The sequence below is a fragment of the Acinonyx jubatus genome, chromosome B4, assembly GCF_027475565.1.
Source record: "Acinonyx jubatus isolate Ajub_Pintada_27869175 chromosome B4, VMU_Ajub_asm_v1.0, whole genome shotgun sequence".
NCBI classification, from domain to species: Eukaryota; Metazoa; Chordata; class Mammalia; order Carnivora; family Felidae; genus Acinonyx; species Acinonyx jubatus.
In genome coordinates, this window is record NC_069387.1 from 25,686,875 (window position 1) to 25,709,975 (window position 23,101).

The 23,101-nt window shown below is 43.7% G+C and overlaps 1 long non-coding RNA gene across 1 annotated transcript; it reads right to left on the reverse strand.

The window, feature by feature from the left end:
- Positions 1-5,791: 5,791 nt before the first annotated feature.
- LOC113603731 (uncharacterized) lies at positions 5,792-14,590 on the reverse strand. Its single transcript, XR_008288957.1, has 4 exons — positions 14,527-14,590; positions 13,129-13,301; positions 12,031-12,091; positions 5,792-6,547 (listed from the first exon to the last, which is right to left on the reverse strand). It is a non-coding gene; the product is annotated as an uncharacterized LOC113603731 (long non-coding RNA).
- Between the last annotated feature and the right edge of the window lie 8,511 nt (positions 14,591-23,101).

Sequence of the window (23,101 nt, forward strand, 5' to 3'; positions counted from 1 at the left end):
CAGTGCCCGGTCTGAGCTGTGGAATCTTAAGCCAGTTCCCTCACCTCCATGAACTTCTGTTGCAAACTTATTTTTAAACTCTGGAAGAATAGCACCCCCCATAGGTGTATTTCAGAGGGCCAGGCATAGTGGCAGGCACATAATAGATGCTCAGAAAAACATAAAGTCCTTTCTGTTTTCCATCTCTCCCTCCCTCTTTCCGTTCCCTTTCCACACGAAGAATGACACAACGCACGATTCTATGTATGTAAATCTTTTTTTAAGCTTCTTTATTTATTTTGAGACAGAGAGAGAGAGCATGTGCACACAGGCACATGAGTGGGGGAGGGGCAGAGAGCGAATGTCAAGCAGGATCTGTGCTGTCAGCTCGGAACCGACCCGGGGCTTGATCTCATGAACCGTGAGATCACGACGTGAGCCAAAATCAAGAGTTGGACGGCTTAACCAACTGCGCCACCCAAGTGCCCCAATAGGTATGGGAATCTTGGTGGAACAGTTCGTGTTCAGTCTTTGTTTCTACGGAGACCCCAAAAAGATAGGTGCTAACCACTGCCGCTTGGGAAAGTGAGGTGCTGCCTTACCCAGCCAGAGCTTGTAAACCTGGTATTGAGAACCAGTTTTGTTACTTTAATCCAGATCCCATCTCGAGGGTGTCAACTATGTGCAGCTGGAGATTAGGCGAGGTTTCTCTGCGGGTTATTTATCGATGTGCTGTGAACGTCCCGGATGGGAAGTCTGGCACTGGTTCCATGCACATGGTGTCTGATGTATGATGCTTCAAAGATGATCTGGAAACAAGTGTGTGGCTGAACCGGCCCCTGGCTGCGGGGAGAAGTGTGTTTGGGAAGTGACTGTGCGCCATCTAGTGGCGGATTAAAGGTGAGCGTTTTCCGTGGGTCAGATGGGCGCCGTTCTGGAGAACCGGGGCGCTGGGGTTAAGTCCTTCCTGTAGGACAAGGCGACCTGGAGGCGGCAGGAGATCTCAGCAGACGAGAGTGGGACTGTTCTCCCAGAATCAGAGACGCAGAGGAGGTATTTTTGCTTAAATCTCAGAGAACGACTGATGAGAGATGCCCACTGAGACCAGGAGGGCTCTGAAGGACCCACAAATAACCCCACAAAATGGGTGAGCAGGCGGTGTGGGGTAGGGGAGTGGAGGAGAATAAAAGTCCCTCCATATTGCACCCCATGGGTTCTGCTTCTTCAATGTAATGACTTAAAAAACAACTGTGTGTAAAGGGAAGGTCATTAAAATTTTCCAGAAAAAAATCAGATTCTGGGAAACCATTTTTATAATTTCTGCATGTAAAGCCTACTCAACACCCCCTGAACCATGTAGAAGCCATTTTTTCACTTTTTTGCACACAGATTCACAGGTCCTCTTCCTTGCTCAGAAGGAAACAGCTCAAGAGTTTCCTTCTAATTACAACATTATTATTATATGTTCACTGTAAAAAAAAAAATTACCAAGTAGAGAAAAGTTTAAATTTTTTTTAACGTCTATTTATTTTTGAGACAGAGAGAGACAGAGCAGGAACGGGGGAGGGTCAGAGAGAGAGGGAGACACAGAATCCGAAGCAGGCTCGTCTCCCTCTCTCTCTGACCCTCCCCCGTTCCTGCTCTGTCTCTCTCTGTCTCAAAAATAAATAGACGTTAAAAAAAAAAAAATTAAAAAAAAAAAAGAAAAAGAAAAAATATCCTCTAATCCCAGTAATCGGTGTTAAATCCTGGTAGCACCTCGGAACATATTCTTTCAAACTTTCCAATTCATAATTCTCAGAGTTATAAAAATATGCTTTCAAAGAATGTACATCGACGTCCCTCTGAAGGAAAGAAGCATCCTGGACAACGGTGCTATGCGACAGCGTTTGTTTGAATATTTCCACACAGGCAAGTGGACTTTGGGCTCAGTCTGTTTTCTTTCAACCTACGACCCTGTCATCCACTCCTTGTGACCTGGGCAAGCTATTTAATCTTTTCATTCCTCACTTGTCTCACCTGTAAAATGGGGGTAATAATAACAAATCCTTTCCCAGTTTGGGGAGCACTTCATGAGATGATAACTATAATTAGCAGCGTCTGGCTTAAGATTTGTCACTGTTCTTAAAACACGGCCCCTCCAGCGGGACACAGTGCCCAAGGCACCCGCTGAGCTCCAAAGAGCAGGGTAAATATTAGTTGCTTCCTGTTCTGCATGCCACAACTCACCACGGACTCCCGATTTTTCCCATCCATGTCTCTCCCTGTGCAATTGGTTTTGAAATCATATGCAACCCTTGACACCAATCTCCCGTCATTTTCAGGATTAGACTTGGTCCACTCTTCGTTTGGAACATGATTCTGTCATAAAGTGAGAGGATAATTCTTTCACACTCTGTGCTGTCTACAACTTTGTCATCCCTCCTTCCTTTTTTATTTTTTTTTAAATTGAGGTATAATTGACACATAACATTATATTAGTTTCAGGTCTACAACATAGTGATCTGATATTTGTGTATGTTGTGAAACAATCACCACGATGTGTCTACTTAGCATCCCCTACCATAGATAGTTACATTTTTTTCTTGTGATGGGAATTTTTAAGGTCTTCTCTCTTGGCAACTCCAAATATGCAATACAATATTATTATCTGTAGCCCCCATGCTGTATATTGCACCCAATGACTTAATTTATTTCATAACTGGAATTTTGTAACTTTTGATCCCTACACCCATTACGCCCACCCCCCACCTCCCGCTTCCAGCAACCATCAATCTATTTTCTACATCTATGAGCTTATTTTTTGTTTTTTGGAATTTTTTAAGATTCCGTATGTAAGTGAGATCATAGCATTTTTTTTTCTCTGTCTGACTCGTTTCGCCCTCAAAGTCCGAGCGTGTTGTCCCAAATGGCAAGACCTCCTTCTTTTTATGGCTGAGTAATAGTCCAGTGTCTGTGTGTATCACAGTTTGGTTTTATTTTTATTTTTTATGTTTATTTATTTTTGAGAGAGAGAGAGAGTGAGTGGGAGAAAGAGATAGCATGAGCAGGGGAGGGGCAGAGAGAGAGAATCCCAAGCAGGCTCCAAGCTGACAGCACAGAGCCAGACGCGGGACTTGATCTCACAGACTATGAGATAATGACCTGAGCCAAAATCAAGAGTCAGATGCTCAACCAACTGAGCCCTCCAGGCATCCCTCACATTTTCTTTGTCATCTGCTCATCCATCGATGGACATCTAGGTTGCCTCCATGCCTTGGCTATTGTAAGCAATGCTACAATGACCACAGGAATGCATATAGCTTTTCCCATTATTGTTCTCGCTTCCTCTGAGAGAACACCCAGAAGTGGATTTTCTGGATCATATGGTAGTTCTATTTTTATTTTTTTTGAGGAGCCTCCACCCTGCTTTCCATCGTGGCTACACCACACTACTTCCTTTTCTTAGGTTTGCAAATGGACTTTTTAACAACCCGTTACATAATGTTACCAGGATTTGAGCATAAGCACATTGGTTTTACATTTCTAGAATCTTTCTCTTCTTAAAGAAAAACTGAGAGTACTTGCCTCCGTTGGGTGCTTTTTGAACCTCTCTGATCATTCAGAGATTCTTATTATGTATGTGGCAATATGCCAGTAAATTCTTGTAGGACCCTGGTGTGTTACGTATCATGGCTTTGTCATGAGAACTTTCTTCAAGTGTGGCTTTCTGAGATCCGTGTTCATCTGGCTATTAATTTCCTTTAATAGAAAAGGACATTTCTATTAAACATTTCCTTTCATTCTCCTAGGTAAAGACATAAGACATTTCATCCATAGCTTCCTTGTTTATTCAAATTTGTATTTAGGTGTGGATATGTTATATATTATGTGATATGTTATATATCATATTGTTGGCATATACATAAAGTTATTGAAAATACATATATTGGTGTCTGTCCTCGGTTCCTGGCACAGGAATCTTTGTGGTTTCTGAAGTGATAAGAGCACTGGGATCTTGTTCTGATATTTGGTCTTTGAACCCATCCCTGACACAAGGCTCCTTAAACCCTTGGAAATTCCTAAGGGATTCCTAGGTGACGATCCTGATCCTCAAGGAGCATCTTTTGTTCTGTTGAGGTGGCTGAAGGTGGGCTCCTGGTTGGGGGTGGGGGTCACCAGGAAAACCAAACCATGTTTAAAGGCTTGGAGTCCTCAGCCCCCCCGCCCATCCTCCAGAGAGCAGAGAGGGGCTGGAAATGGAGTCAATTATTGATCATGCCCTACATGAGGATGCCTCCATAAAACTCCAGTAATAATTTAGAGGTTTGGAGAGCTTCCAGGGTGGCAAACACATCGACACACCAGGATGCCGATAGACTTTGGGGACAAAGTCTATCCTGTATGTTGAACACAATTAATGTGGACCATCTTTTCTTCCTACTCCCTTAAGACAAGAGTAGTATCTCTGTTGCTTCCATCTATCAGAGTATAATATAGCATACTGAATTTCTCAGATCCTAGAATACACTGCTTGTTAAATATATACACCGATTTTCTGGTTCATCTGGTTTTGTACGCTAGCTTCTTGACTTACTCTGTGCACACCCTGTTGTGTCAAATGCCCACGCTAGGCCCTTGAGTTTGTCTGATACAGAGACACAAGCCACACAAATAGACTAAACCAATCTCTCTGTTCTCCTTCTTTTTATCTTCCTGCTGCGTTTCCCCCTCCTCTTTTTCTCCCTCCTTCTCTCTCTCTCTTGCTCTCTTTCTCATTCTCTAAATTCAGACTGTCAACAGGAGAGAGACTCTGGCAGGCTCCCTTTGGGCTAAGTGCCCACTTAGTCCAATAATCAGCCACGATGCCTGAAGTTCCCCCTTGTCAACTGGAAGGGGGAACAGGTGAGGCCATTCATTTGGGATGGCCAGACGTTCCCGGACTTGTCTGGTATCAGAGCAAAGCAATCTGTACTTCCTCAACGCTCAGCATTTTTCATCGAATTGGACCAAGAAGAGAGCTTTCAAGAGCTTCGCTAAGAATTCCTGCAGTGATCTAATTTCAAGGCCGATGTCTCTTCTGGACAGTTACGTAACAAGAATACCAAACAATCAACATTTCGTGCACACATCATCATTTTGCCACTCGTCATCCCAGGCTGTAACTAAGTAAGTAAGTACACTAATGCAGCGATCAGTGAAACTCCACGTGTTTCCTTTAAAAAAATAAAAAAAAATAAGCCTCAGACGTTTGCACGAACAAAAGTAAATTTCTGAGTTCTTGCAAAAACACAAAAGCCTCAGAGTTTGTTAGGAAACTTGCAAGGCTCTTGGCATTCAAATTGCTTTTACAAAGCCATCCTGGGATGAGTCAAGTATAATTGAATCAGGAACATATGGGTTATATTCTCCCTTAAATATACATGGGTATAAAAATGAAGGGGAAGAGAACTTGCCAAATGTGTTACCAAAACAAAACACTTTCAAAATAACTTGAGACAGTCAACAGACCCCAAACACAGCTGTGTTCGCTTATGTCTAAAAAAATGCATTTTTCCCTTCAACGTCTTGATATGTTAATTTAATTTCTGTTGAGCGCCTACAGCACATTAGGCACCTTAGAGAGCTCACCAAGTCTGCAGCAGGGGCTTCCTATTTGTAAACACGAACTCTTAATGAAAGGATTAGCATAATTTTCTTCTGGTTTTCCACGTCTACTTGAATAATTGGGTTTTTTTTTTTTTTTTTTTTTTGGTTTTGTTTTTTTAAGTCTGTGCAGCACTGGGCATCGTTACCAGTCCTGTTTCTGCGATGGGTGTTTATGGTCCTAAACCACTGAAGGGCAGTACGCTTCTTAGAGAGGGTGAACTTGGATTTGGTTTCCACCAGAGAAGTGGTGGGTGGCAAGAGGCTGTGTCACGTGAGAAGGCGGCCCCCGGGGGAAGAAGAAGTGTCAACACCGAGTCCTGATTGACACGCTGTGGCATGGTGATCAGAGCTGAACTTTATTAGTATTGTCCTTTCCTTTAACTTTTGTTCTTGTTTTCGTTTTTTATTTGTTTATTTTGAGAGAGACAGAGACAGTGCGAGTGGGGGAGAGACAGAGAGAGAGAGGGAGACACAGAATCCCAAGCAGGCTCCGCACTGTCAGCACGGAGCCTGATGTGGGGCTCGAACTCCCGAAACCACGAGATCATATCCTGAGCCGAAACCAAGAGTCGGATGGACGCTTAACCAACCGAGCCACCCAGGCACCCCCTTTCCTTTAATTTTTGTAATGCCAGATTTTCTCAGTTCGTCTGAGCAATTGTATTATGTTCAGAATTTTTTTCATTATTTGCACATTTGCCTTTTAACACGGTCAGTTATGATTTGGGTCACAACACACAGAATTATCTAGCTCTCGTGAGGTCTATATTGACAACATGGAACCCACTCAGGCAGAGCATGGCCTCGTGAAAGTGCCTTCTGGAAAGGGAGTTGCTTACTTTATTTTACTCACCGGGATCACCAGATTCCTGATGGCAACAGGAGTCAGGATCTGTCCAGGCCAGGTAATCAATAATGTATTTTAGAGTGTTCATTAAGTCTAGAATTTATAAAGGCAACAAAAGACGGGTTGATTGTAACTCATTCTTACATTACATTTTGTAATAACAATTGATATAGTTTTTACTCTACAAGAAGCACAATCTAACTATATCTAGCCCTCAACAGGACTCAGACAGACCTTTCCAATTCTGCCTTACTAGGGAGCTGCTGGAAACCCTTAATCAGTGTGGCCAGGAGAACAGTTTTTCCTCTAGACTGAAATCCTTTCCCCGCTTTTTCCAAGTTCTGCTGATCTTGTTTGCACGTTCCTTAGCAAATATGTGTGAGGATGTTACTGCCCGGATTCAGAGTCCTTACTATATGCCATTTGCAGAAAAATTTCCACCTGTGCTGATGCAATTTCTGAAAAATCACAGTTGGTATAGACTAGCAGTGACATTCCAATGCTGTCCTGGGAATATTGCTCCCTATAAAATGCCATACCAAAATGCAATGTTTTAAAAATGTTTATTTATTTATTTTTGAGAGAGAGAGCAAGGGAGGGGTAGAGAGAGAGGGCGACAGAGAATCCCAAGCAGCTTCCGGGTTCCGAGCTGTCATCACAGAGCCCGTCACAGGTCTCAATCTCACAAACCCGGAGACTGTGACCTGACCGAAGCACCCAGGCGCCCCACTACCAAAATGCATTCAAGTAATCATCTTCCTCTGGGACAGTTTTCTTTTTCCACTGGAGAGGTCCTGCACTCTGGTTGTTTATAATTTGAGTGCTATTTCCCATACAACCTGTTCGGCTCTGCTGGGTTCCCCCCTTCCTAGAGCAATGAAAACGGTGATCATAGGAGGAATAACTTCTTGACCTAAAAGTGGATTTTTCCCATCTCGGTGCTCCCCTTGCCCTGCTTTTCAGCCTGTCGGGGAGTTCAACTCAATAAATCTTTACAAGGTGTCTGTTATGCCCCAGGCACTGGGCTAGTTGCCAAAGATATAAAGGGAAACAATACATGGTCCCTGCCTTCCAGAAGCATATGCCTTAGTTGGGAGATGAGAAATATGCAATTCCTACAATGTAGTGGAAAGATGCAGTGGATGTGATGGGTGCAAGGAGAAATGGCACTCAGCCCCAACAGGGGTAAGGGGAGGGAGGGGTAGGCAGTTTTCCATGGCTGCCGTAACAAATAACCACAAAGCTGTCAGCTTAAAGTGATACATACTTATTCTCTTACAGTTCTGGGAGTCAGACCCGGGAAACACTGGGTCAAAACCACGATTTTGAGAAGGCTGCCCTGGGGAGAATCCATATGTTGCCACTGCCAGCTTCTAGAACTTTATTTCTCTCATTTCTTGGCTCATGGCCCCTTCCACCATTGCCAAGGACAGCTTTGTAGCATCTTCAAACCTTGCTCAGTCTGATCGTCACATCACCTTTTCTCCTGTGTGGTCAAATCTTCTACTCCCCTCTTGCGTGATTGCATTTAGTGACCGCCAGATAATCCAGGATAATCTCCCCATGCCACAATCTGTGATTTAATTAAAGCTGCAAGGTCCTAGAAGCTGAACATCTTTGGGGGTCCCCATTCAGCCTAGCATAGGAGGTGGTATAAGGAAGCTGGGAAAGGGTACTCTGGTGGAAGGAATGAGAAGGTGCAGTGGCATGAGATAGCACAGAGCGTGCAGAAAGTACTAGTAGTTTAGTACTATTGCAACATTGAATGTAAGGCAGGTGATGCTTAGGCAGGAGGGAGGGGCCACCTTGCAGAAGACGGCATGTGCCATGCTAAGCCATTTGGGTTTTATTTTGTAGGTTTTAAGGTGTTGTCACAGGTTTATAAGTAGGGCCATGAGGTGGTCATTTAGCATTAGAGAGATCATTCTGGAAGATAGATTTAGGCAGGTAGCCATTTGGAAGATCTCTTTATATGGCAGAGAGAATAACCCTTTGTCTCTTATCTATTACAAATATTTTTTCCATGTTGTCATTTCTTTATTATGAGTTTTTTCCGTATCGAACATGGTATGTAGGGGTGCCTGGGTGGCTCAGTCGGTTAAGCATCTGACGCTTGATGTCGGCTCAGGTCGTGATCTCGCAGTTTGTGAGTTCAAGCCCTGCGTCAGGCTCTGGGCTGACTGTGTGGAGCCTGCTTGGGATTCTCTCTCTCTCCCTCTCTCTCTGCCCTTCCCCCACTGATTCTCTTTCTGTCTCTCTCTCTTTCAAAATAAATAAATAAAGTTAAAAAAAAATCTTGTAAAAAAGATTGTATGCAGACAAATATATCTATCCTTTTTCTTGGGTTTCGGGATATCATATGAGGCATTCAACCTACCTCAGCTCCATATTTCCTTAATTTTTATGTTTTCCCGTTATAACATTTAATTTAATCTCTTTGAAATTTATCCTGGTATAAATTAAGTATAAATTTTTCCCACAAAGCATCATTAATTAATGTTACTACCATTTATTGAGCATTGGCGCTGGGCCAGGCACTATTCTAAGTGCTTTGAATGAAGTGGCTCATTTAGTTCTTATAACAACCCAATGAAAGTCATTATTATCCCCATTTTGACAGGACAAAAGTGAGACAAATGGGGTTAGTAACTGGCTCACTTCTAGTATGAGTAAGTCGTACTTCCAGTAAAAGTAAGGCCATGTATTCATGTCTAACTGGCCCTAGGGTCCACTTGGTTTTAACTCTCCAAGAACATTCCACCTCTCTATGCCAAAGCCAGCTTTCCCTTGCTTAAAAAATATATATTTATATGTGTGTGTGTATCATTCCTTTTCTTCTTTTTTTTTCTTCCTTCCTTCCTTCCTTCCTTCCTTCCTTCCTTCCTTCCTTCCTTCCTTCTTCCTTCCTTTCTTTCTTTCTTTCCTTCTTTCTTTCTTTCCTTCTTTCTTTCTTCTTTCTTTCTTTTTCTTTCTTTTTTAGTGTTTATTTATTTTTTAGAGAGAGACAGAGGATCCAAAGCAGGCCCATGCTGGCAGCAGAGACCCCAATGTGGGGCTCTGTCTCACGAACTGTGAGATCATGACCTGAGCCAAAGTCGGACTCTTAACCAACTGACCCACTTGGGCCCCCCCCGTTCCTTTCCCGATTACAAAAGTAATACATAATTGAAACAATTTTAGAAAAGTCAGAAAATAATAGAAAAGCACAAAGTCAAAAACTAAAAACGTCTTTAATCTTATGCCCAGAGATAATCAGTATTAATTTTGGGTGAACTGCATGTTCTTCCAGTATTTTTTTTTTTAAGTTTATTTTTTTATTTTGAGAGAGACAGAGACAGCGCAAGCAGGGGAGGGGCAGAGAGAGAGGGAGAATCCCAAGCAGGCTCCACACTGCCCAGCACAGAGCCTGTGCTCCGGGCTCAAAGTCACAAAACTCTGAGGTCATGACCTGAGCCTAAATCAAGAGTCAGAGGCTCAACTGACTGAGCCACCCAGGCACCCCCTAGTTTTTGTACACATATGTAAAAGTATCTATTTAAAAAATGCATTTATGCTTAGTGCTTTATTTTGAACATTTCCTCAAGGGCTGCGTTCTTCTGCAAGATTTTTAAATTGTAAAGTATAACTTACAAACTTACAAATTATTGTTATAAATTGCAGTTGAAACCAGTTTCTAAAGGTTAGACATTAAGGTTTTTTCCTTTTTAAACTTGATGAATACAAACACCCATTCTTGCACATACATCCTTGATTATGTTCAGGGGTTGGGACTGTTGGATCAAAGAGTTTGTACACTGAATTGCCTTCCAGAAAATGTTACTATTTGATCCTCCCTCTACCAATATATAAGAGAATGCCAGTTTCCTCAACATTTTTTTAGTGGTCTCAGTGGATGTGTCTATGATTATTAGTATGGTTCATCATTATGATTTAGCACTGCCTTTATGAATTGCCTATTAAATCCCTTTTTTTGCTCCTGTTCAGCTATATTCTCTTACTGCTTACAGTTTAATGTACTTTATTAATGTTTGTTTATTTATAAGAGAGAGAGAGAGAGAGCGTGAACAGGCGAGGGGCAGAGAGAGAGGGAGACATAGAAACCGAAGCAGGATCTGGGCTGTAAGCTGTCAGCACAGAGCCTGATGCAGGGCTTGAACCCACGAACTGTGAGATCATGACCTGAGTCGAAGTCGAACGCTTAACCGACTGAGCCAGCCAGGCACCCCCTTAACGTACTTTAATATATACTATTTACTAATACTTGTAAGTCACTAATTATATATATGACTAATGAGTATTATATATCTATCTTTTCACTCTGGCATATAGCAAATACATTTTTCTAGTGTATCCATTGATCTAATAATGTTTTTTGGTGTTTATTTTTATTTTTTGAGAGACAGAGAGACAGCGCGAGCAGGGCAGGGGCTAAGAGAGAGAGGGAGACACAGAATCCGAAGCAGTCTCCAGGCTCTGAGCTGTCAGCACAGAGCGCCATGCAGGGGTCCAACTCAGAAACCTGCAAGATCATGACCTGGGCTGAAGTCGGAAGCTTAACTGACTGAGCCACCTAATTTTTTTGAATTGGGGTAATTGACAGTGGGAAGTTTCAAAATTCTATTTAGATGAATCCATTATCTGTTTCCTTTGTAACTTCTTTGCATTTCTGAATTTAAAAACAAAAACAAAAAAACCTCAAACAAAAGAATGAATAATATCATGAACATTTTGGGGAGAGAAAAATTCAAAAATCAACTCAAGGAATTCTGTTAGAATGCTGATCAAAACACAAAGGGATAGAAATTATTAGAGAATTACCCTTGGAAAGATAAGAGTGAGTGGAGAGGCTGGGTATCCCCAGGTGAGGGAGGGGGAGGGGGTCAGGGCAGAGTGGAGGGTGAGAGGAGGGGATCAGGGCAGACTGGAAGGCCAGGGACAACCTGGAGGGCAAGTGAGATTTCCCTGATCTCCTTGGGGAACAGCCCTCCACGGATACCTGGTCTGTCCTCCACCCTGTCTTTCTGGAACCAACCCAGCAAGGCCTATACTGTTATCTCCAGTAGTGGGGAGATAACCTCCAAGGGGGAGATGTGAAAGCCTACCCAGATTTTTCATGGGTCCCCGGATTCAGCTATATCACTGGAGAACAGAGAAAGAAACAAAAGCATTGATACCTTTTTAGAATTCTTTCTCAGCTTTTGACCCTCCCTAATTTTGCTTTCATTACCTTATAATTTAGGATGCATCTTTCTGTCCACTCCATGGTTTTTTTCTTTATTATTATTATGGAAGTTGGGAAGTACAAGTAAGTACGAAGATGTACTAATTACTAATAACAGTTTATTTTTGTATTTTTTATGGGGGGAGGGGCACAGGGAGAGCAAGAGAGCGAGAGCGAGAACAGAGACTCCCAAGCAGGGTCCACACTCGGCACAGAGCCCAGTGCAGGACTCGATCCCACAATCCCGGGATCATGACCTGAGCCGAAATCAAGAGTCGGGTGCTCAACCAACTGAGCCAGCCAGGCGCCCCACTAATAACATTTTAGAAACTTTCGTATCAAAAAAGAAACTTACCTATTTGCCGACTCTTCTTCCGAAATCCAGCTTCCTCTCAACTGCCTCGTTCCTCCAATCCCTTTCATTTTGAGGAAAGGAAGGAAGTATAAAAATAAAAATTACAGGGAAACTATAAAGGGAAAGACCTCAGAAATCAGGCTGCAAGTTATCAAAGGCTATAAAACGCCATTTTTCCCCTCTTGCATCCCCAACCCTGTTCTCTGCAACACTCCCACCGTCCTCACAAGCTGGAACACCAGTGGGGTATGCCTTTGTGGTACTGATGGTGGATAAACAGAGTGGCACACGCGGGGTTCAGGGTTCAGAATGAGAATATGGATCTGCGTCTCACCCCCGCATCAGTGTTTCTTAAAGGAAAGAAAGTCTTGCAACGAGCCAGGCCCAGGCAGATTATGATGTGGGGAAAGTCGGCCTCCATGGCCTTCTCTCTCTCCCCCTTTCCCTTTCTCCCTGCACTCTGGCATCTCTGAACCTGCCCACTTCCTACAGCATCTTGCTCTCAGCCAGCTGCTATACAATGCTACCGAAGAATTCTCTGGCAATGGCGTGAGCATGTATTCGCTCTTTGGAGGTAGCTTCAGGGTTAAGGAATCCATTTTTTTAAATACACACCAGGAGAAGGAAACTTTATTAAAAGAATCGTGCCCAGAAACTGGGGCTTTGAATCTTTAACACCTTCTAAATGTGATATCCTAGTAGGCGTAAGGAAGGTTTTCTGGTTACTTTGGTGGGGAGAGGGAAATGAATTTGGGTTAAAAACTAGGAGGTTTGGGGGGCCTGTGGATTGTGAAAAGCAGAAAGCAGAGGGTAACTGAGTTGTGAAGATTCTAAGAGGTGGATTGATGGAAATTATGGAGTCTGCTTTACGGAGGTAAAAACAGAAAGGAAAGTACGATTGTGGAGACATTTCTCTGGGGGAGATCAAATGGAGGGCTGGGTAGTATTTACCTGAAGCTAAAGGGTCGGGTCTTGGACCAAAAGGGAGGAAGAAAGGGTGGACCACCCAGAGAAGTCAAGATCAGCCCAGGACCTGGTAACTGGGGAACTCCCATGCCTAAAACAGTCGAACGTACAGGAAAAGCCCAAATTTCTTACCGCAGCTGGCCGGGGCCTTCCTAATCTGCTCCCCGGTTAAGTCTCTCTCTCTCCTCACTGTACTTCAGCCGCGTCTACCTTCTTGAAGCCTTCCAAACACCACACGTGGTCATGCCTCGCTGTCTTTGAATAATCCGTTCTCGTCCCCGAGATCCACGTCCTGTGCTGGCTGTCTGAACAAGTGGGCACCCTTCAGGAGTTAACCAAATTATCACCACCACCGCCCCCCACCGCCCTGCCGAGAACCTCCCTGACTCCTCCCTGGTGCACTTTTGAAATACTAGGTGTGGCAGTCCATTAACATTTATCACCCTTTCTGTCATTCTTTCTTTGAGATGAGCTCAACAAAAGGCACCCGTACTTTAGATTTGAGTAGCCAGTCCCTGACATCATGCCTGGAAAGCAGTGGGGTGTCAAAACATTCTCCATAAATGAGGAGGGGGGGGCGGGGGGGAACAGGAAGGTTCTAGAAAGGAAAAAGGAATCTTTTGTGACCTGATTTGATGACCATTGTGATACATGCCTTTGACTTAATTTTCTTTTCCTTTTCTTCAAGGTGGTGACAGTGAGAAATTACTCAAGAGAAGGATTGGCTAAGTGAGTAACTCTCGGCTTTGATGGGGAAGACACCTGTGGCGAAAGCTGGTTGGCCCCTGTGGTCCGAACAGCACTGAGAGTCTGGGCGTGGCTTCCCTGTGAACACCTTGCCCAAATGCCAAAGGCTTTCCCGCCCTCCACAAAGGCAGGCAGGGCAGACCATTCCCGGGAACAGACCAGCTTGCACATTCCTGAGACCCAGCCCTGGAGTGTGGTCACTGAACTACAAATCAGTAGTTCCCAACCAGAGGAGATTTTGCTCCTTCCCCCAAGGGATATTTGGAAACGTCTGGAGATATTTTTGTTGTCATAACTAGCATGTTGGTGGGGGGGGGAGGGGCTACTGGTATCTAGTGGGTATTGACCAGGGACCCTACTAAGCATCCTACACACACAGGAAAGCGCCCACAGCAAATTCTCCAATCCCAGTGTTAATACTGAGGTTGAGAAAGCTTGCTCTAAATAGTGATGTCATGGGAGGGGTTACCAATTCTCAGAAACACCATGACTGAAACTCTTAACTCAGAGCACTCCACCCGGTGACCTGGGACCGGCACACCCTGAAGCGTACTTCGGCATCGTTAGCAGATCCCGGGTCAGGTGACGCTACTACCCCAGATAGTGGCCATAACTGCCCGCAGCCCATGTACATCACTTGGGGGCCTTGACCTTACACTCCACTGAGAAATCACTGGCCATCAAGCTCAGTGTCTCAGTTTTTGTCCCTTTTACCACCCATTTCCTGGCAACAGCACCTGCACTGACTTCTGCATCTTCAGTCTCCTTGGCTGAGATCCTCACCTTGAACTAGAACGCATCCTCTTTGGACTCCACCAAGAGCTTGCTCCACCAGTCAATTCCTCTTTATGTCTAAACTCTCTCGAAACTTTGGCTCCTTCCCTTAGTCTATACATGATATAGATATATAGATATAGATATAGATAGATATAGATATAGATATAGATATAAAGAATGAAGAATCTTATGTGTATCTATACACATATACGTATATATACGTATATGTGTATATATACGTATATATACACACATGTATATATGTATATATATGTATATGTGTATATATGTATATATACGTATATATACACACATGTATATATGTATATATATGTATATATACGTATATGTGTATATATGTATAAGATTGTACATGTATAAGATTCTTCATTCTTTTAAAAAATTAAAGAAACTTTTCTTAATCTGACGCTTCTCAAATCTTTACCTTGTATCCCTCCGTCCCATTCTATTCCATTTATCTGAATGTATATTCTTCCTGTAAAAAAATGTCAAAACTTTGAAACAAGTTCAAGCCCGCCTATGACTCACCCATACCCACCAGCAACAAAGTCACCACTAGTAATCAGTTTGGTGTTTCCTGCTAGAACTCTGTCTGTGCATTTTACTCACCATAGAATATAGATTTATTTTGTGAAGGGTTCATTCTCCCAAGAATGGCATTATTCTGTGCGTATTGTTCTACAGCCATTTTTCCCCCACAGCTTGGTTTATCTCAGCGCCCTTCCTGTCCCTTTCTTTCTTTCTTTCTTTTTCTTTCTTTCTTTCTTTCTTTCTTTCTTTCTTTATTATTTTTCATTTTATTTTCTTTTAAATGTTTATTTATTTTTGAGAGTGAGCACTCAAGCAGAGGAGGGGCAGAGAGAGAGAGAGGGACAGAGATTCCGAAGCAGGCTCTGCACTGACAGCAGAGAGCCTGATGCAGGGCTCGAACTCATGAACCATGAGATCAAGACCTGAGCTGAAGTCAGATGCTCAATGGACTGAGCTACCCAGGTGCCCCTTTCCCATCCCTTCCTTCCTTCCTTCCTTCCTTCCTTCCTTCCTTCCTTCCTTCCTTCCTTCCTTTCTTTCTTTCTTTTTTTCCTGCAATGCAGGGGCTGGAAATCTGGAAACTACTTCCCAGGCTCCCTTGCCAGCATATTTCCAGTTTAGCTTCCATGAATGCCAGGCTCTTGCTTGATATTTGGAAGGTAGAAGAGAAGCAGAGGCCATTATTGCCTTAGAAACAGGGACAGCTCGTGGGCAAACACGGTTTCTGGACATCCTTCTGTGAGTTGCCTGCTTGGGTACTGCCGGCAGCTGAGAGCGTCGCTGGCATTTTCCTGTGATCCCTGATGGTCCTGATTTCCCAAGTGTTAATATTGCCTTTCCCAACTTTTTGCTTCCCCTGTCCTTTCAACAGTTGTGTGAGCCCCAAATCCCTTCAATTAAATGTTTTCCAGTTTAAGCCACCTGAATGATTTCTCTGTTCTTGACTGAACCCTCACTGCTGGAATATTGTGCCCAGAAATGGTTTTAGGAAACAGTCCCACAGGATGGGGCTCTAGGATTAGGTATTTGATGTGGTTATATTCGAAGGCTGTGGACAATGGAATACTGCCAGTCTGTGGCTTGGAGCGGTAAGCACTTTTTCAAATGATCACCTGCAGTTTCTTGGAATGAAAAGCATATTCAAAGGTAAGCTTGGGGGCGGGGGCGTCTGGGTGGCTCAGTCAGTTAAGCGTCCGACTTTGGCTCAAGTCATGATCTCGCAGTTCATGAGTTTCAGCCCTGCGTCAGGCTCTGTGCTGACAGCTCGGAGCCTGGAGCCAGCTTTAGATTCTGTGTCTCCCTCTCTTTCTCTGCCCCTCTCCTGCTCATGCTCTCTCTCTCTCTCTCTCTCAAACATAAACATTAAAAGAATTTTTTTTTAATAAAAAGAGAATATATCTTGGAGCCTGGGTGGCTCAGTTGGTTAAGTGTCTGACTCTTGATTTTGGCTCAGGTCATGATCTAACGGTTCGTGAGATTGAGCCCCATAGCAGGCTCTGTGCTGACAGTGAAGAACCTGCTTGGGATTCTCTCTCCCTCTTTCTCTGCCCCTCCTCCTCTCGAGCTCTCTTTCTGTCTCTCAAAATAAATTTAAAAACTTAGGGGCGCCTGGGTGGCTCAGTCGGTTAGGCATCCGACTTCAGCTCAGGTCGTGATCTCGCAGTCCGTGAGTTCGAGCCCCGCATCAGGCTCTGTGCTGAGCGCTCAGAGCCTGGAGCCTGTTTCAGATTCTGTGTCTCCCTCTCTCTGCCCCTTCCCCGCTCATGCCCTGTCTCCCTCCATCTCTCAAAAATGAATAAACGTTAAAAAAAAAAATTAAAAAAGAATATATCTTGGAGATCTTTCCTAGCCAGTTCATAGCTTGGCCTCATTCTTTTTAGCTACTACATAATGTTTCACAACACAGACATATCTTTGCAATGCTGTTTTCCTGTTTTTAATTTTTTGCTATTAAAATGTGTCAGTTAACACCTTTGTGCATGTCTCTTTGTAGACAGCATTTCAGCATTTCTTAGTATCCAGAACTGATACAAAGAAATGGAATCATTTAGATAAACAGTAGGTTCATGTTAATTTTGTGTTGATATCACCATTTGCCTTCCAAGATGTCTGTATAATCTATTCCACCACCAACAGAGCAAAAGAGTAACTGTTTCGCTGGCTTCCCGCCAACTTCAGTAATAGGAATAATATTTTGAAAATATTAGGCTAATGTGTTTTTCCTTTAAATTCCTTCCTTAAATCATTTTCCCCTGCAGACTTCCACCTCTAAGGCTGAGGCAAGGGGCTTAATGTCCTCGCAAAGCGAGGTAGGTAAAGGCATTAATCCATTCTGTACCTCACACCTGACTTTCCTGAATCAGAAACAAGTCTCTGAAGCCAGTTTTCAGCAAAGTTCCTTTAAATCCTATTAACAGATTAAGAGCAAAGCCTAGAAAGCTATATTATCAGTTAGCCTTTGTTGCATGACAAACTACCCTTCCATTTAATGGTTTCAAACAATGAACATTTATTTGCTCTTGATTCGACGGGTTGGTGATTTGAGTGGGCCTCAGCTAGGTGGCTGGCTTCTGCCCCATGTCATGTCAGTGAGGCTCGCTCATGCATGTGGACATTGGCTGCGAAACTAGGATGCACAGCCTCTCTCCATGCTTTCTGATCCTCCAGGATCAGGGAGGGCACTACAAGCTAGGGCATGTAGTGGAAGAGGAGTTCCTGGAAGCAACAGAGGGCAAGTCCCAATGTCCAGGCACTTTTGAAGTCTATGCTTTTGCTATTGCTGCATTGGCCAAAGTTGCATGGCCCTGCCGTGATTTAAGAGAGACAGGGGTGCCTGGGTGGCTCGGTCAGTTAACCACCCGACTTCAGCTCAGGTGATGATCTCACAACTTGTGGGTTTGAGCCCCACATCCGGCTTTGTGCTGACAGCTCAGAGCCTGGAGCTTGCTTCCGATTCTGTGTCTCTCTTTCTCTTTCTCTGCCCCTCCCCTGCTAGCACTCTGTCTCTCTCTCTCTCTCTCAAAAAAAAATAAACTTTAAAAAATTCTTAATAAAAAAAAATGAAAAGACAGAGAGAGATAAGACCCCACCTCTTAATGGGATGGCTGTAAGGACACATACAAAGATCGTCATGTCTACCTTGAATGCCCTCTCATAGGCCTCCACTCCAGACCTCTTTGTCATCATCCTTTCAGTCCTTTCCTGTCAGGCTCTTGACCAGCCAACCCAGTCTACTCACTGCTACCAAGAGCTCATGTAAATTCTCACCTTACGCCACCTTTTCTGTCTGTGAAAAGTGGGTGATCAAGCAATTACTCAAAGCTCAACCCACTGGAGAGATTTTTCTCTCCAGACTCTTTGAAGGTTGAATGTAACTGCGATGCATCCGCTATCCGTTTTATCCATTCACCGTGGGCATGTAGCCAACCCAACCCATCCACAGGTCAAGTTCAGGGTCTTCTTCCCCTTTCAGCACCTCTTCCTTTGCTATATGGCCAAACATGTGAGTCGTGGCCATATAGCAAACTGGTACAACTGTCACGTGGAAAAGGGGAGTCTGGGCTAACTTCTCGTGCATCTGCGTGTCCTGCTCAGGCTCCCATCACAGCCTTTCCACCTTATCACGCGCTGCCTCTGGCCCCCCGTCTTTATGATTGGCGGGTTCAAGACAACTCAGCTCATGGCGAGCGGTTTCAGACACATGGCCACCTGATGCTTCATGGTAAAGCATTCTGTCTTTACCGGGGCTCAGTAACACACCAGAGATTATTTCAAGAAAGACAAAAGGGCTATTATTCGTCCTGAGCTTGCCATAAACTCCACGTAGAATCTTTTCCCACCACTGACCTTTCCCACATCATCAAGTCTGCCGTGTTGAATGGTCCAAATGGGGGCAGAGGGGACCTGCTGCGGAACCCTTTTCTGCTGAAGGGGAATCCCTCCAGGCTGCCGGTCTTCTCAGTGACTCAGTACGTGACCTGGAGCCACGTGCCCGGGTGTGGAATGTGAACAGGCCTATCCGGGGTGGTAGTACTGTCTTCTTTGTTGTAAGAGACGCAAGATCCAGTCTTTTAATAAGGGATGTCCTGGTCCACCCCAGCCCTTGCACACCCAACGTCTTTACCAAAGTGGCAGGTCCATAAATCTTCCTAGAGGTTATCCCCTGCCCTGTGGTGCACATGTGTCTTACCAAGGCCTCCTGGCGCTCGAACCTCTTGTTTATCCTGCCCAAGCAGACGTCATCAATGTAAAAGATTAGTTTTATGCTCTACAGGATGTCCCTGGAATCCACATCCCTCCTGATTATATTATGACAGCCAGTGGGTGCATTAAATTAGCCCTAGGAAAAATCTGTAATATGCATTGTCTATTTATTGCACAAACATATATTACGGGGCACCTGGGTGTCTTAGTCAGCTGAGCATCTGGCTCTTGGTTTCAGCTCAGGTCATGATCTCTTGGTTCGTGGGTTTGCGCCTGGTGCTGTCAGTGTGGAGCCTACTTGAGGTTCTCTCTCCCTTTCTGCTGCTCCCTGGCTGTCCTCTCTCTCTCTCTCTCTCAAAATAAATAAATAAACTTGAAACAAACAAACATATAGTATATAAATCCACGTAATTACAAACTGTTTCGGATCCTCTTTTCTGATTGGGATTAAAAAGAGGGCACGTGTCAGGGCACCTGGGTGGCTCAGTCACTTGAGCGTCCGACTCCTAACTTCAGCTCAGGTCATGATCTCACGGTTTGTGAGTTCAAGCTCCGTGTCGTGTCGTGTCGTGCTGTGCGTGTGCACTGGGAGCACAGAATCTGCTTGGGATTCTGTCTCCCTCTCTCTGCCACCCCCCCGCCCCACTCGCTCTCTCTCTCTCTCTTTCAAAAATAAATAAATAAATAAATAAATAAATAAATAAATAAATAAAAATAATTTTTTTTAATTTAAAAAGAGGGCATTTGTCACATCAATGGCTGTAGAACGTGTGCCTGAAACCGTATTAAGCTACTCTAGCCAAGATACTACGTTTGGCATGGCAGTCACAGGTGGGGCTACTATTCGGTGGAGCTTTTCACAGTCTACAGTTATTCTCCACGATCCATCTAGCTTCTGCGAGGGGTCCTCAGAGGTCAGTCTGATAAATTCACTAGAGATATGACAGGAGCCACCACAGCTGTATGCTTAAGATCCTTAAAGTAACACTAATCTCTGCCTTTTCCCCCAAACTGCTAGACTGGTTTTGTTTCGTGTTTTGAGCAGGGACTTAGGATCTGTTTCAGAGACTTCCATATGACCTTCCTTATCATGGTAGCCATTACTCCAAGAATGCGACGTGGGGCTTCTCCCAATTGCCAACAATGTCAGCCCTCCCTGTGGGTCAAGCACCCTGAATTTTCTTTGTAGATCGCACTCGATATTACTAAACTCAAATTTTTGTCAGTCTGATGGAAGAAAAATGACACCTCTTTTTGTTTTGGTTGCATTTCCTGACCGTAAGGTTGACTGCATTTTTCCATGACTCCTGGCCTCTGTACATCCTTTTCTGTGAACTGCAGGTACACATTCTTTACCCCTTCTTAATTGGGTCGTGTTCCTTTTTCTTATAAATTCAGTAATATTAATTTTAACCCCACGAAACAATTAAATTATTTAAATGATTATCATGAATACATTAACATATACTTATGTTAACTAACCGGCTGATTTTATCAGTCAGATGTTGATAGGGAGTAGCCCTTCCTTACGTGCGGTTTCTCTTCCCCACTTGGCATGGTTTCAGTTACCCATGGTCAAAAATGACCTTCCTTCTGATATATTGATATATCCTTCTGATATATCTGTCAAGAAGTCAATAGGAGCCTAACACCACATCACGATGCCTACGTCACCCACCTCACTTCATGTCATCACGTAGGCATTTTATCATCCCACATCGTCACAGGAAGAAGGGTGAGTAAGTACAGTATTTTTGAAGAGATAGAAGAGGACCGCATTTACATCAGGTTGATGACACTATATTGTTTCGATTGTTCTATTATTAGTGGTTGCTGTTCATCTCTTACTGTACCTAATTTATAAATTAAACTTTATCACAGGAAAAACCAGTATGTATAGGGTTCAGCATTATCCACAGTTTCAGGCATCCGCTGGAGAACTTGGAACCTAACCCTGCACATAAGGAGGGATGATCGTAAATGGGGTTAATAATGTAATAGCATGTGTAGGTAATCTGTATATTGTTAGTAAATAATGTATAGATTCTTTAATGTGGACTATGTATAATGGGATAATATTGTGTTAATGTTAACACAAATGTAAATTAACATTTAGTATAATTATACACTTTTATTTATTTTTTGTTTTTTAATAAAATTTGTAAAATGTTTTTATTTATTTTTGAGAGAGAGAGAGAGAGAGAACAAGTGGGGGAGGGACAGAGAGAGAGGGAGACACAGAATTCGAAGCAGGCTCCAAGCTCTGAGCTGTCAGCACAGAGCCTGATGTGGGGCTCGAATTCGTGAACTGCGAGATCATGACCTGAGCTGAAGTCAGATGCTTAGCCGACTAAGCCACCCAGATGCCCCTATACTTTTATATAATATAACATTAATAGATGTTATTTTATTTTATTTTATTTTTAAATGTTTATTTATTTTTGAGACAGAGACAGAGTGTGAGCAGGGGAGGGGCAGAGAGAGAGGGAGACACAGAATCCAAAACAGACTCCAGGCTCTGAGCTGTCAGTACAGAGCCTGACGCGGGGCTCAAACCCACGAACTGTGAGATCATGACCTGAGCCGAAGTCGGAAGCTTAACCGACTGAGGCACCCAGGTGCCCCCTAACTTCTCAATATTTTAATGAACCCCTTATGATCTGGCTTCTAACTGTAAAACACACCTGAAATTTATCTTGCTAAAGTCTTGTTTTGTTTTGTTTAGGTAGGTTCCACACCTAGCGTGGAGCCCAACGTGGGACTTGAACTTACAACCCTGAGATCAAGACTTGAGCTGAAATCAAGAGTCTGATTCCTAAGGGACTGAGCCACCAAGGCGCCCCTATTTTGTTACAGCCTTAAATGATCTTCAAAAGTTAAAACCAAAGCTTTGTTTTTGATCTTGCTCTGACTTATCTGCTCTTCCTGAAACTCTCTTCTTTCTACCTTTCATCTTCACCTTCCTGATTTTCTTCCTCATCGCTGACGATTACTCATCACTCTGTTCTCAGGCTGTGCTTCCTTTGGCTTCCCCTTTAAACGTTTATTTTCTTCTGTCTTCGTTTCTGTCTTATGTCCTTGGTCCTCACACTCTTCTTGGCGATTTGGTCTAACCTCAGGTTTCAACACCACTTATACATTGTTGCAAACCAAATCTATTTTTGCATGCAAGACAAGCTCCCTCTGCAACAGAATCCCTTTCCTGGGCTCCCATCACATCACATGCCAAGTATTTTTTTCATTTATGTCTCCAGCCCAGACCACTCATCTAGGCTCGGGAATCGAATATCTAATGGGGCATTTCTACTTGGACATTTCACAGGAATGTCAAAATCAACAAACATATAAACTGAACTTCTGGGGTCCCCACCCGGTACCAGCAACCCCGTTTTGTGCTCATTCAGCGCTCACCATGCCAGTGCATCTACCCCATGTTCTTCTCCAGAGCCCTGCTCATCCTCCTGGACGCTGTTCTCCGGGGTGGTCCCACCTTGTTACATTCTCAACTTCTAATCCATTCTTCACACTTTAGCTGGAGAAGTTGATATAAATGAAAATCCTTGTATGTTCTCTCTTTTTTTAAGAAAATTGTTAATTAACTGGTTTATTTTGAGGGAGATGGCATGAGTGGGGGAGGGGCGGGGGGGGGGGGGGAGACGGAATCCCAAGCAGGCTCTGTCAGCACAGAGCCCTATGCAGAGCTCAAACCCACAAACTGTGAGATCATGACCTGAGCCGAAGCCAAGAGTCAGACACTTACCTGACTGAGACACCCAGGCACCCCTATGTTCTCTCCTGAAAACCTTTCGATGATTTCCTATTGCAT